Source organism: Neopsephotus bourkii, unplaced genomic scaffold (genome assembly GCF_033783945.1).
Source record: "Neopsephotus bourkii isolate Nb327-2 ecotype Australia unplaced genomic scaffold, CSIRO-AGI_Nbou_v1 NB_1663, whole genome shotgun sequence".
NCBI classification, from domain to species: Eukaryota; Metazoa; Chordata; class Aves; order Psittaciformes; family Psittacidae; genus Neopsephotus; species Neopsephotus bourkii.
In genome coordinates, this window is record NW_026902137.1 from 4,131,223 (window position 1) to 4,144,604 (window position 13,382).

At 41.4% G+C, this 13,382-nt stretch overlaps 1 long non-coding RNA gene across 1 annotated transcript in view; it reads right to left on the minus strand.

Annotated features, from left to right (window-relative positions):
- Positions 1–310: 310 nt before the first annotated feature.
- The window catches only part of LOC133224132 (uncharacterized), a 173,207-nt gene continuing 160,135 nt past the window's right edge, over positions 311–13,382 (minus strand). The window contains exons 4-5 of the long non-coding RNA XR_009728772.1: positions 2,593–2,656; positions 311–2,397 (exon numbers count right to left, since the gene is read on the minus strand). This is a non-coding gene — a long non-coding RNA (uncharacterized LOC133224132). The remainder of the gene's footprint in view (positions 2,398–2,592; positions 2,657–13,382) is intronic.

Consider the following 13,382-nt stretch of genomic DNA (forward strand, 5'->3'; position numbering starts at 1 on the left):
TGGGGCAGGGGATGACATATGCAGCTTTCTTCTCTCATCTTTGACATTCTTCAGCTAACAAACTAGAATCAGCCCAAGCAGAATCAAGAAGTGACTATGAGAAACAAAGTACATGCAAATATCAGTGCCACTGGAATAATTGTCTTCATGGGGATTTCTAATAATATAAGATTATATGAAAATTTCAGATTTTACTTCCCTTTCATCCCCCCCCCCCCGATCTTTTCTTCATATAGGAGATCTTGGATCCTGTTCACAGGAGCTAAACCAAGCATTTTCAATTGAAGAAGATCAGAGGAATTAGCTTGAGTTGATTGAAATCCCTTTTAAATTGCCACAGTCTCTTAAAGTAACTCGAATTCAGGTTGCAGCTTCTTCAACCATTTAAGGTTTTCAGCAAGAAACCCTGCATGTTTTGCCCACATAAATAGGATCTATGTTTTCCTGAAATGCGGCTCCATTGCACCCATTGTTCCCAGCTCTGTCCCTGACAGCTGACAGGGAAACAATGCAGGAGTTACTGCGAAGGAGCCCTGGTTTTGGAGACCAGATGTGACTGCAGAAGCAGCTCTTTGTCCTTACAGAAGTGTGTGGAGTCTCACAGCCCAGGAACCCCCAGCCAAGGAAAAGTCACAGATTTAAGGGAGCGGAAGAAAGAAGTCTGGGCTGGCCACCGTGACTCCAAGCACATGGACACAGCTGCAGACATTGGTCAGAGGTCTGCTGCTCAAGCAGCAGCAGGAAACAACCAGCTCTAAGAGGAAACCAAATGCCAGCCCAGCTCCTGGGTTTGCCCACTCCCAAGCACTGCCGGCTTCAAGAGACGCCAGACAGCAGGGAACTCCCCGTGTGATCTGAGCTTCGGGTTTTATTACCCCAGCTATTAGGCAGCATTTAGCAACATGGATTTTACATCACTGACACATCAGGTCAGCAGATTCCAATTGTTTCATGACATTGCTAAAGCATTGTGAGCACACTGAGCATGTCACACGCACCCATAGACACCAGGCTTATGGTGCACAGCGTCCTGGCTCCATCCTTTGCCGTGAGAACCTCTGTGCTGATGGGTTTGTTGCTTGCAGCAGTGGTTGGGATGGTGGATCCCCAGCCAACTCCCCCTGCAGCAAGGGAACCACCAAAACTTTGACCAAATACAGATTCCTTGCTATGTCTGCTCATTGTTGTGTTGGCCACTGGTGTCCAAAAAAAGGGAAAAAACATGGTTTTCCTCATAATTCCCCATGAAGTGCCCCTGCAGTCAAGCTACCAAGAACTGCATGACCCTTTGGCACTTGGGTTGGCCAAAGTGGTCTCAAATTAACAAGATGTCTCATCAATGAAAAAAAGGTTAAAAAGATGGAGGTAGCCTCTTTTGGTCCTTCTCATTTTGACAATATTTAGGTAGCTTGCTGACTTCAAAAGAGCTATTCTGAATTTATTCCTGTAGCTCAAATTACAATTGTCTTGTGATTTTTCATGGTAAAGGAGGTCATACAGAAGAAAAAAAGTCTTCATGGCCACCAAGGATTCAATGGATTGCCTAATTTTCAGAAAGGCAAAGTGGAAGAATACGTCTTGGGGCTGCAAACAGTCACTAGAAAAGCAGGTTGAGTTACTTTGGGCTAAATCTGCCTAAAAAGGTGTCAAATCTGTGAGAATTTGAGGTGGCCAACATGCTGCAGTTCTTTGAAATAAACGTTACTTCCCTTTCACCAGCCGGTTCCAGTGTCATAAGAGCTGGTTTCCCTCTAAAAAGTGTCTGGGAGAAGGTCTGACAGTGCCTGATGTGCACTTCCAAAGGGAGATTAGCACTTTCAAACATCAAAGTAGAGCTCACTGTTAAACTATGCAAGGGTACCAAACTTTTCATGACAAGGATTTAAAGGATATAGGTTATTTGCAGTTTTGTCCACACTGTCCTCCTTTTAACCCTTTCCTCTGCCCAGGCTGTTCCAACCAGGCAGAAATCTATCTGATTTCAAGCTCCAGACAGCTCAAAAACTATTGTCTTTCTTCATCCCTCCCAGGAAAGATCCACAACCCCGTGGGAACACTCCTGGTCTTGTGGCCCCCAGGGGAGGGCTGTGACAGACTCCCAGCTCTCCATTTCCACCATTCTGGAGCTGGTCCCATCATTTTGCTTCTCCCTGAGGTAGGGACATTATGGTTTTCTAAGGAACATCCTCAGGCCTCAGCATATGCTTCCTCACAGAGGACTCCTACATATTTGTTGGTACTTAACATCCCTCATTATGAACCCTAACTAACTGTGCATGCCATGACCCACAGCTACATCAAAATCACACAGCAGTAAAAAAAACTCTTGTACCATCCTTCAACATCTATATCCAGGCCAGTGTTCTCCCTTTTCCATCCCTTGCACACTTGCTGCCACTGAAGTTAAGAGGGGAAAAAATCCTGTAAAGTCAATCTTCACTGTGTTTGTTCATTAAAATATGGTCAGCCTACATGAGAGTTTTGTTTGGAACAAAGGGACTGTTAGAGAATTAGTCACAGCCTGGGAGGCAGGAGAGGGCATTGTTTTATGGAGACAAGAAAGTCTTTGGAGAGCAGATGATTCTAATTTACCTTCTTGACTTTATTCAGCCACTTTCAAATAGATTTCTCTTCATGTGGACTGCAATGTTTACAGCTGTAAAGAGAAAAAAGGTTCACTTTTCACCCCCAGAAAAGAGCAAGGCTAAGAAATAAATCTTAGATAATTCTGATTCTTCCTTGATTAACAAAGATTTCAGCTCAGGTGACCATCTCCAGGGAGCACCAACTATCATTACAAACACGCTGTGAAGATTCAAGTGGGGTGTTCTTGCACTTTGCATACAATGACAAATATCTACTTCAAAATTGAAATTAAATTCTTCTTATTTGGGTATTTAATTGAATTATATTCTTAAAAATTACTCAATTTAAAATGCTTATGTATGAAGATATCTCAATTTCCTTCCATTTTATAGGTTTATGTTTTGTTCTCAGATACATAATTTTGGGGCAGAGCACTTGAATTTTTCTATTTGGCTATTTGGCTATTTGGAGAATTTTTATTTGGGTTTTTTTAACACATCCCAGAAAGGTTTCAGGGTGAGTAAATCAGTTTTTGATCAGTCCTAGTTAAAAAAGGGCTTCTGAGACATCTTCAGGATCAAATTTATGTCTTAAAATTGAACTGTGAAAGGGGTAGTGGGAAAGAAAAAAGTCACCTAATTTATTCTTTTTCATTTATTAAAACTGTGATATGAAACATTCCTGTATTTACATATGTGCATGTTTATTTAATGTACATTCTCCTTAGTTTCTTTTGTTGGTTTTTTTTTATCCTGCCTTGAAAGACAGTAACAACAGAGAAAATCACTGAACGGTGACCTCTCATAATCTCACTTCTTAACAGAGGAAAGCTGAGCAAGCAGAAGGAAAGGTGTTTTATTCTGGGTTTTCAAAGCTTTGTTTTGACAACCTCCTGCATAACCCAGATGCCTGAAGAAACGCTGGAATAAGAGAGATCTCTGCTGAAATTCAACAGTTACAATTTAAATTATTCTTTGCTTACCAAAACATTTTATGCAGATCTGTAAGACCTTCCCAGAGATAAATCCCACACCTTTCATTTTCATAAGTTTTAAAACTAATGAATGAAGTAAATCTTTCTGCTTTAGAACTTCAGAGAAGGAAGAAAAGGCAAAAAACAATTTGTGAGGCGTGTTCCCCTTAATACACATGTAAATAGATTTCTCTCTCCACCACAAAAAAATACATCCCTCATGCAAACACTTATTTGGATTGGATCCGTTCTTCATCTATTTCCAATCACAGAAGACACCACTCCTCCCAATAGCGATCAAAGGCATGAACACAGCAACTATAACAATTGCTACCATGGAGAAACAATTTAATGAAAACATGAGAATATATTTTTAGAGTCTCATAATCCAACTTCTCAACTGGAAATGAGGGAAAACAGCATCTCATGACCATGGGTTCGATCTAGCCAACCAAAAAATGCTCTGCAGAGCACAATTTGAGAACCATTGTGTCACACTTTAATCCATTAGAAACCAGTTAACCAAATGTAACAAATTAAGGCAAGTCAATTTAAAAGGGCAAGAATATCACTACTTGTTAGTGTATTACTGATAGACTACTCAGTGACGAGCCAAATAAGCACATACACAATCGCCTTAGTTTCCAGTAATGTCATTCAAATTAGATTGTTCAGGGCATGTTGCAAGCCAGTCTGAAATGTTGGCTTGTGCTTCTTCTTTTGAAAGGACAGAAGAAACAGATGAATGCAATTCATGGTATTTTCTAAAAATTTAGGGAACAGACTGGCCAATCCCCACATTTTTTTGACATTTGGAAATGAAGAACTATACATTTTTCTGAGTTTCCGCCTTTATACCTGTGATCCACCTCAGCTGTGCTTGAACCCTTCTTAATCAAATCTGACAGAGGGTCAGATAAACAGCAATTTAAATTCCTTCAGTTTTTGTGAAAACAGTTGGGCAGGAGCAGAAGAGAGGTCCCTGCAAACACCTGAACTCAACAACAAGAAAAACTTCATCTGGAGCTTCCCATTTTTAGATACAAAATTAAATCAACCTTGAAAGATGAACCAAGAAAAAAAAACCTTGTGGGTTCTGGTGCTCATGCAACATCTTGTGTTTTTCTTCAGTTTTCCCACAATCACAGCAGCTGGTATTTCTGCCTCAGCTACAGAGCTAATTACCTGGCCCTAGTGGCTTCATTAGGTGCTTCCAGGAGACATAGCCATGAAAGGCCAGAGCAGAGAACTGTTCTGCTGCCTTTGCTGGCTGGAAGAGTTTGGCTTTGGGGGGTTATAATAAAGGTCCTCAAAAATGTACCTTAAAGTAATAAAAAAGAAATTGGGAACTATGAACTTGATGCAAAAGTCAGCACTGTCAATATTAACTACACCAGGTTTGTTCCTGCTATGAGCTACCGATGGGACACATGCTGTGGTTGTTCTCACAAATGAGCTCATTGGACTCACACAGTGGTAAACTCAGAAACTAGATTTAGCTTGGGAATTATTTGAAACTGGTGTAGTTGCTACTTCTGCGGTGTGATCCTGAATCCAAGTGTTTCTTATGCACATTCTTCCCAAAGAAAACGTAACTGGAATTTTTACACTACATCAGCCGTTTAAAAATCACAATGCCCTTCATTTAGAATAATTTTAAATATGTGTATATATACATACATCATTGCAGACTGCTTTTTGACCAATATTTAACAAATAGTGGCTTGCCCTTTCCATGCTGTACGCGCTGGGTGACCTCCGATGTGCACATGCCGAGGAAGGCCCTTCTGACATCAAAACATTACTCAAGAAAATTCCTTTCAACAGCAGGTACTTTGCTGACCTAGATTAAGTTGCTTGAGACGTCAAAGCCCAGAAAAAAAAAAAAAAAAAGAAGCTAAAATTGGCCTAAATGACTTCAGGCATAAAATCTGACCAAAGGAATTATGTCAGATGCTATAAACAGAGAGGAAAGCATGTAGGAAATATGAGGGATCAAAGGGAAAATCAAGATGGTGTTTTTGTTTTCTACCAACTAAAATAGATGCTCCTACATGTTCTGATGTGGAAGGAAGCAAGGGCTGCTGGCTGCCACACAGCTGACTGCAGAATGCTTTAAGAATGTTTTAAAAAGGAAAACCAAAATTGTGTTGACTGGAACACTCCATGTGACCCCCAAGCCTCTCAATAACATGAATTACAAATTTACTCTGGCTTTTCAGGGCTTTTTGGAAGGAAGACTTTGGCCAGCAGACTCTCTGTGCAGAAAGGCACGTGAGTAATTCCCAGGGAGGTGCCAGGATGGGGCTGACCTACCTCACAGTCCATGCATTGCTGGGATAGGTGCTACCTTCCAGAATTTGCATGGGTGCACCTCTTGCTTTCATCTGATGGGCAGGATGGGGAGAAGGATGAGTAAAGGGCAAATACGGAAAGAGAAAATGGTTAAATATCTCATACTTCTAGTCTAAATTTTGAGTTAAATCATACATTCACAACATTACTATTTTTAAGGAAAATTTTCCTTACTGAAATCCATGCTGGTTTCTTACCTTAGAAACCCACATCTGACCAAGCACCAAAATAAATGGCCTGACTTTATAGGCGTTGAACAGCTGAAGTACATTAGCCTCTTCAAAGCAAACTGGAAATGCTCTCTGCTTGTTCACAAAAGCCTGTACTTCAGTGGTCAGGTGTCGAATCCAATCCCTTCACTTATACAGGGAGGGACTTTCCTGTCCTGCAGATTCACATCGAAGCACTTGAGAAAGGTCACATTCACTCCGTCCTCACATAGTTGGAGGGCTGCAGCAGTGCAGATGGATCTGGGGCCCCACACCTGACTCCAGACAGCTTTATTTTGAGACAGCCAGGACAAACATGAAATAGCATTTGTGCTGGCACCTCTGCTGGGAATTCAGAGTCAAATCAAACATTGAAACAGGTCCAGATAAGAAACGATATAGCTTTTAGAATATGCAAAAATATATTACTTTCTGAAATGTAAAGTTCATTTTTTGGGTATAATTTGCCAGCAGAGCCACTATAGAGCTATGCCTGGAGTTTTCCCAAATGGGCATTTTAACAGAGATTTGCCAGTTGAGCTTTTTAATTGGTTACTCATGATGAAAATGTTACACTGAGCTAAGAGTGCCCCACAAGATGGATATTTAGAAACCCAGTTATTTTTGTAATGGACATATATAATCCCCTCCACAGTACTCTGGAAAACTGTCCCAGCTTGGTTAGCTGGCTCTCCAAGTTTTGCCACCACAGGATACAGAGACTGAACAGGAAAACAATGAAACTGTATATGCCTCAGAATAAAAGGAGCATCGTTCTTTCTACAACGCAAAACTCCAGAAATCTGTAGAAAGCAACAGAGAAAAATCCAACAGGAGGGCTCCTTGAATTGCTTCAGACTGAACCTGGAGCTTGGGGTACACCTTTGTCAGCGGAGACCCTTTTGTCCATGAGGTTCAGTTGCGAAGTTTCTGGGTAGAAATGAGTAGCTATTAAAGCTCTGATCGCTATGAAGCCTGTGAAGACCTGCAGGAGAGGTGGAAGAGCTGTGAACCAGCCCAGTGCTGACTGGCTGCAAGGGCAATGCCAAGAGCACGAAGCAATGATGTTCCCTCCAGATCTCAGCACTTGCCTCTCAACTTAGTTCACATTGTCACCTCTAGAAAGTTTACTGCACAAAGAACAGAGCATGGGAGCATCTCTGCATTGCATTCTATCTAACAATATGTGTAGACCTTTATATGCCCCATTTTTTCCCAAGAAACCTCAAATGTGAATGCAAGGAGCATCATACTCTGTTAAAAGAGATGGGTAATCTATGGTTGATGGGTTCAAAGTCCCCTGCACAGGTACAGTGATGACAAAGTAGGGCTAATGAGAGCCAGCCTTTGGATCACCAAAATAACCATTACAGCAGCCACTCACAAACCTCAGCCTCAGGAGCATTAGGATATCTGCTTTTCAGTTTCCAGCTGCTGAGCTCATTTCTGACTCTTGCAGAGTCACAGTGCTGTTCCCATTAAAAAGAAAACAAATGGATTCACTTAAACTGAAACATAAAATCCATCCCTTGACATCGTTGGTTGTGCTGCCCTCTTTGACTGAATTATATCCCAGCCTCCTGACAGTCCTTAAGGAAGTGCTTAAAGCCTGAGTCTGTGTAACACCCACTGTGAGGAAGGGGTCACCCAAACTCCTATCTCCTACTGCTCAATTTAGTTAAGAACAAAAAGCCTGTGCTCATATTCCAACACATGTTTCTGCTTTTATATCTCTGGGAACTTTCTGCATCATTTTCTTTAAACTGTTCTTAGAGCAAATGTCAGTGCATTCCAAGTCCAGAGAGGTCCTTATCACCATCACGGACCTGTGTGATGAGGGAAAAGAGCCTGCAGTGCTGGGAGCGGGTGGCTGTGCAGGGCTGCCCCAGAGCCAGCATGCAGGGCCAGGGTTAATTACATCTGAAGCCTGGCTGGCTTTGTTCCTAGCTCCACTAGCACAATAACAGTTTTAGAGAAAGGTAATAACAACCCAGGCAATGATGGCAGGACTATGCCAAATATCTGCTCTGAGAAGATGCAAAGGGATGACCTGCAGCCCTGGCACGTGCCAGCAAACCAGCAGAGAAATCTCTCCCTGAGCCTTCATTACAGGCATCCCGCATGCTGCAGCACTGTTTTAGATGTGCCATAATCACACCTTCATTTGCTGCTTTAGCACACTCAGCATCTAAACAAGAGAAGTTTTCCCCTGCATAAGTTTCAATACTTAGACGTGTGAATGTGTGTAAAATAGCAATTTAGTTAGTTCTAGCCTTACAGAAAATATGACAGAAAAGAAAAAGTTTCTACCTGTGGATGCTGCAGACCAATGTGGACTCATTTTTCCCTAGCAGTTTTCTGTCTCTATTCACCTGCTCTCTGGAAATTACCTCTGGGATAGGACAGTCTTTTTGTTGTATGTGCTGTCCAGCCCTCACAAAACAGAGTTTCTAAGTATTATAATAAATAAATGGTCCAGACTAATTAATTTGGAATCTAGAGCCTTTCAGGACCCAGAACATCACTGATCTGATTTTATGTAGCTACAAATGGACAAGTTGCTTCAGACACTGCTATAGTCTGATGGCACTGAAGCAGCCTTGGTATAATTTAGGGCCGCCTAAAGCCTCCATACTCAGTTTCCTTCCACTTCTGCCCCAAGCATGGACACAACGCACGTTTAAATGGACATGCAAGCATCAGCAGCTGCTTTGTCTGAAGCAGTACTCAGTCCTTTTGGTGTCACTGGAGTAGCATGAAGACAACATAAACAGGGATAGGAAAATACTCTCTAGTATTCTGCATTATAAAGCTTCCATTAAAATTAATGAAAATGAGATATAAAAGTTCCAGAAGCAAATTGACACCTTAAAAATTTAAAATACCCAAAGCACAGGAGAAAACATTTTTTTTCAAAGGAGATTTAATGAACCCTGACAGTTATTTGTAAGATGTTTGTTATGTGGCATCACTAAGACTTTTCTACTGATGAAGGTTAGATGAAAGTGTTTTGACAGCTTTCACTAGAGGGATGATATTTAATATAGAACAGTTTGCAAAACAGTATCAGGACCTGGGAATACCTTTTTGGTTAGTCATGGTGACCTCCAGCCCTGGGAAGGAAAAAACAAAAACCCAACCAACAACAAAAAACCTAACAAAAATCCCATCCTAAATTCTGCAGTTTCTGATTTTAGCAACTCATCTCACAAAGGAAAAATGACCTGAGACTTTTAAATAGCCCTTTTAGGCAAAGTGGTGTCCAAGCACTAATGTTCATGGCTTACATGAGCTCGGGTCTTGAAATTGAGAAAGCCTAGAAGGGAATCTGAGCAGGCTGACTTTTCAGAGGAGAATAGTTAGCAAAATTCACAAAGCTCTGACGTTAAGATAGGCTCGAATCTGAAGTTTGCATCCCACCTAGTGTCATCCCTATCCCTGCACAGCAAAACAATGCAGAGCACAAGTAGTGCCACCTGAACTCCCAGCTACTGAGATTGGGGCTCTCCAAGCTCATTTGTTCTCCTGTCCTGGAGAGCTTCACCCTCAACTCCCAGGATAAAGAAACTCTAATAGTAATTGTGTTGGAAGAGAGCAAAGTGAACATAAAAAAAAGGATACAGGAGAACTGCACTACTGTTCTCTGGTCAAAACCTCCTGCAGATAAAGTTCTCCACTTACAAAGATTAATACTACAACATTCATGCTGCTTTCTACTAAGTGCGGGATTTTGCCTTCTCACTCGGAGGCAGCTTCTGTGGGTTTCTCAACAGTCTGAGTATTATTTTCCTTCTAGGAAGTCTGTTCCTATATAAGAGAGAGGCCTGACAACACAGAAGTTATAGACATACATCTTCTATTAACCCAAGTGGGAACAATTTGTCCACATTTTGTCATGCAGGGAACACAGGGGTGTGTTTGTGTTTATGTGTGTTTGGAGGAATTCCATGGAACATAGTGGCAGTTTCAAAACTGTTCTCATTTGGATTTTTTCAACCCAAAATATCTACTTCATAAAACTGCTTTATAACAAACCCAAAATCTTTCACCCAAGTATGCAGCTAAACCTTTAAAAGAATTTTACATTTCCCCATGGAAAAGAAAAAAAACCCATCACATTTCCTGAGGAAAAATTGTGAAAGAAAATTCTTAGAAGAATTAATTGTTAGCTGAAAGTACAGATTTCTGCCAACCAGAAACGTCTATGACAACCTTCACATGCTAGCTCAAATCTTCCATACAGTTCATTTTTGGTGCTTTCCAAAATCCAGCTGACTCCCCTGGTTTCACCAGAAAAGGTGAAAAGGCTTTCATATACTTCTTTTCACCAGAAAAGGAGCAGGCTTTCTCCCACAGGGTGCACAGCCTTTGTGTATGAAAGGCTCCCACCTCACCTCATGCTACTCCAAACTCTGGGGACAGAAGTGGAGCGGGGAGCTGAGCTCCTCATCTGGTTCTGACCACTGTCAGCACTGCTCTGCAGCCTCTGTGTGCTCTCCCAGATTTCATTCTTCACACACTCCAGCAACATTAAAGATGACAAGACATATGAAAAACAAAGGAAGAATAACAATAGCAATCAAACTTGTGAAAGATCAGGAGGTGACAGTTTCAGAAATATTAATAACTCTAGGCTTGTTTTATGTTATAGTTCAGCTCTATCTTACAGAATCTGGGAGAAAGGATTTGTTGGAAGAAGTAAAGGACTAACAACATTTAGAAAAAATATATATTTGTCATTGGGAGCTACTCTTCAACTTCAAAGTGTCTTTAGTCTCTTAAAAGGATTTACATTTGAGCTGAAGGGAATTTAGGTAATGGGCAGCTCTGAGAGACGTAGCCTCTAGCACAATTTTCACATATCACACAGCTAAAGAAACAATTCCTATTGAGTTTCACATGATGATTTATCATCTCTGCAGTACCCAAGCTCCTCACTGGCTCTTTAACATTCACTACACACTTTGTGAAACTATGTGGAAAATGATATAATTGACAAATGGTTCCCCCGGTCCTGCCTGGAAATCACACTATGCCCGTAGCCTCTTCCAAACCAAAATACAGATGAAGTAATTCCCAGTTTCCCATGAAGTTGCATCAATTATGTTAATGCCATTTTCCAAGCATGGGAGTACAGACATGGGGTATATTGGACCTGGAGTAAACCACAGAGATTTTAGGACAGTCTATGTTCCAAGGAAGGAAGGAAACCACCATTTTCCTAAATGGGATGCCTGAGACAGAGTCCAGGCTTCTACCAGCTAAACTACTTAACATAAGGCTAAGATATTAAAGAGGATCTCAGACTAAAATGCGGAGTCAAACTTATCCATACATTGGATAAAATCTGTATGATGACACAGGTCCCCACCCTCACATCCAGATTCCTCATCTTGGCTTGCAGTATACTAATTTTTAACCAGAACTGATCTCCCCATAAGCACTATAAAACCAAATAGTACTATATCCGAAACCCAAGAATCTGCTTCTATAAACACCCTCTTTAAGGTATTTTACTTCTGAATGGAGCATTTTTAACCAAATAGGGACAGAGGGCCCGAGTTTCATTTTTGACAGTGGCAGATGCTGACCTGTGTGAATTCAGGATATCTTCACTACTTCAAAGACTTTACTCCAGATTTACAATCCTGAATATAAAATTAGAATCATTGTGATTTGTGGCTAATCATTCCACCTCTGAGTGCTTTTGTGGAATGATGTCGTTCTTCTGCCTCACAGAGTTTACACATCAGATAAAAGGTGCTATAAAAATACATTTTAGAAGATTTACTGCTGTAATACACAATTTTCTGCCAACTCTTCTCACCTCATCTAAGCAAAAGATTGCCCTGAGAGAAGTCTCGTTCCTTGAAGATGCTCACTGTTAAACCTGAAGGCGGGTGTATAATGTTAGTTTTATCCCAGTCTTACTGGTCACTGGGATTTTCCTGCTGGAGCACAAGGGGCTCTTTTAGCACCCATAAGCTGCACTGTAGTAATGCCTGTCTGCCTGCTCCTGCCTCATGGTAATTTGGAGTGATTTTTATCTCCCATCCCTACTGTTGCCCACCTTTCACATGGGAAGATCATAACTTAGTTTGACTTTCCTTAGTATCTCATGTGCCCCGGCACAATGGTTTTAAATGCTTTCCAGGCTCAAATGAAGGCTTATTACAGAAAGCAAGGTGAGAATAAACTAAAAAGTAGACACATTTTTTCCTCATTTTCACTGATTCCTTTGTCATCCTGACTAACTTCAGAGCTTTTCATGGAGGGACAGCAGCACAGTTTCCAGGAAATTTAAAACGCAGTGAATTCTTAATAACAGAGCCAAACTGCAGCAGAAGTTACCAGCCCCCTGATTTCTCCTGAGGAAATACTAAAGGCAGCTTTTTCCCAGCTACTGTTTTCGCTAGCACCCATCATTTGTTTTTCTGTGAGGCACTCTGAATGCCACCACCACCCCAGGAGCTTTAATGTGACAGAAATGCTTAAGTGTTAGAATATTGTAGATTAATTCTTGTGGTTTAATACCAGATTAAAAATAAACGTGCTCTTTGTGGTGTGTGTGACAAAGGCTGGTTTGAGTCTTTCTTGACTCTTTTGTTTCTTGTTGCTTGCAGATAGCACTTAAGAAAACACATTCCCAGTGGCCCCATGGACTAAAATATCCTTTTGAAACTGAGGATTCCCCTCCTCCTTTTTACCTTGGGGCAAATCTAAGTGATAATGTGAAATACCTGCACAGAAACTGGCATCCTTGCTCTCACTAAAATGCGTATTGCACCTGAGGGCAAAACAGAGGTGTGTGTGTAAAGCAAAGCACTTTGGCACGGATTTGAGGTTTCAGACTCTCCACATCATGTGATGATAGCTATTGATTCATGCTAAGGGAAAATTAACTCTCTAAACTCCAGAATGACATCTCTCTGAGCACCATGACACTAATTCCAGGTTTGGGAACAGAAGCAGATGGAGGGGGTGCATAGAGAGTCTCCTGAGCTCATCCCCTGGCCAGCAGCAGTCTGGAAAGTGGGAAAGGGCCGCCTCTCTCCAACACCCTTGGAGATAGCACTTAGCTTTCATTTGGAAGAGCCTAAAATACCATTGAATTTGCATCTGGACCTTGTTCTGTCAGTGTCAGGGTGCAAACAGGCTCAGCGCTCCGCCAGCAGTTAGAGACCAAGGAATGCATCGCCTTTGGGAGGCTTTGCTGTGACGGCAAAACTGCTGGTGTGAACGTGGCTATTCTGAGGGGA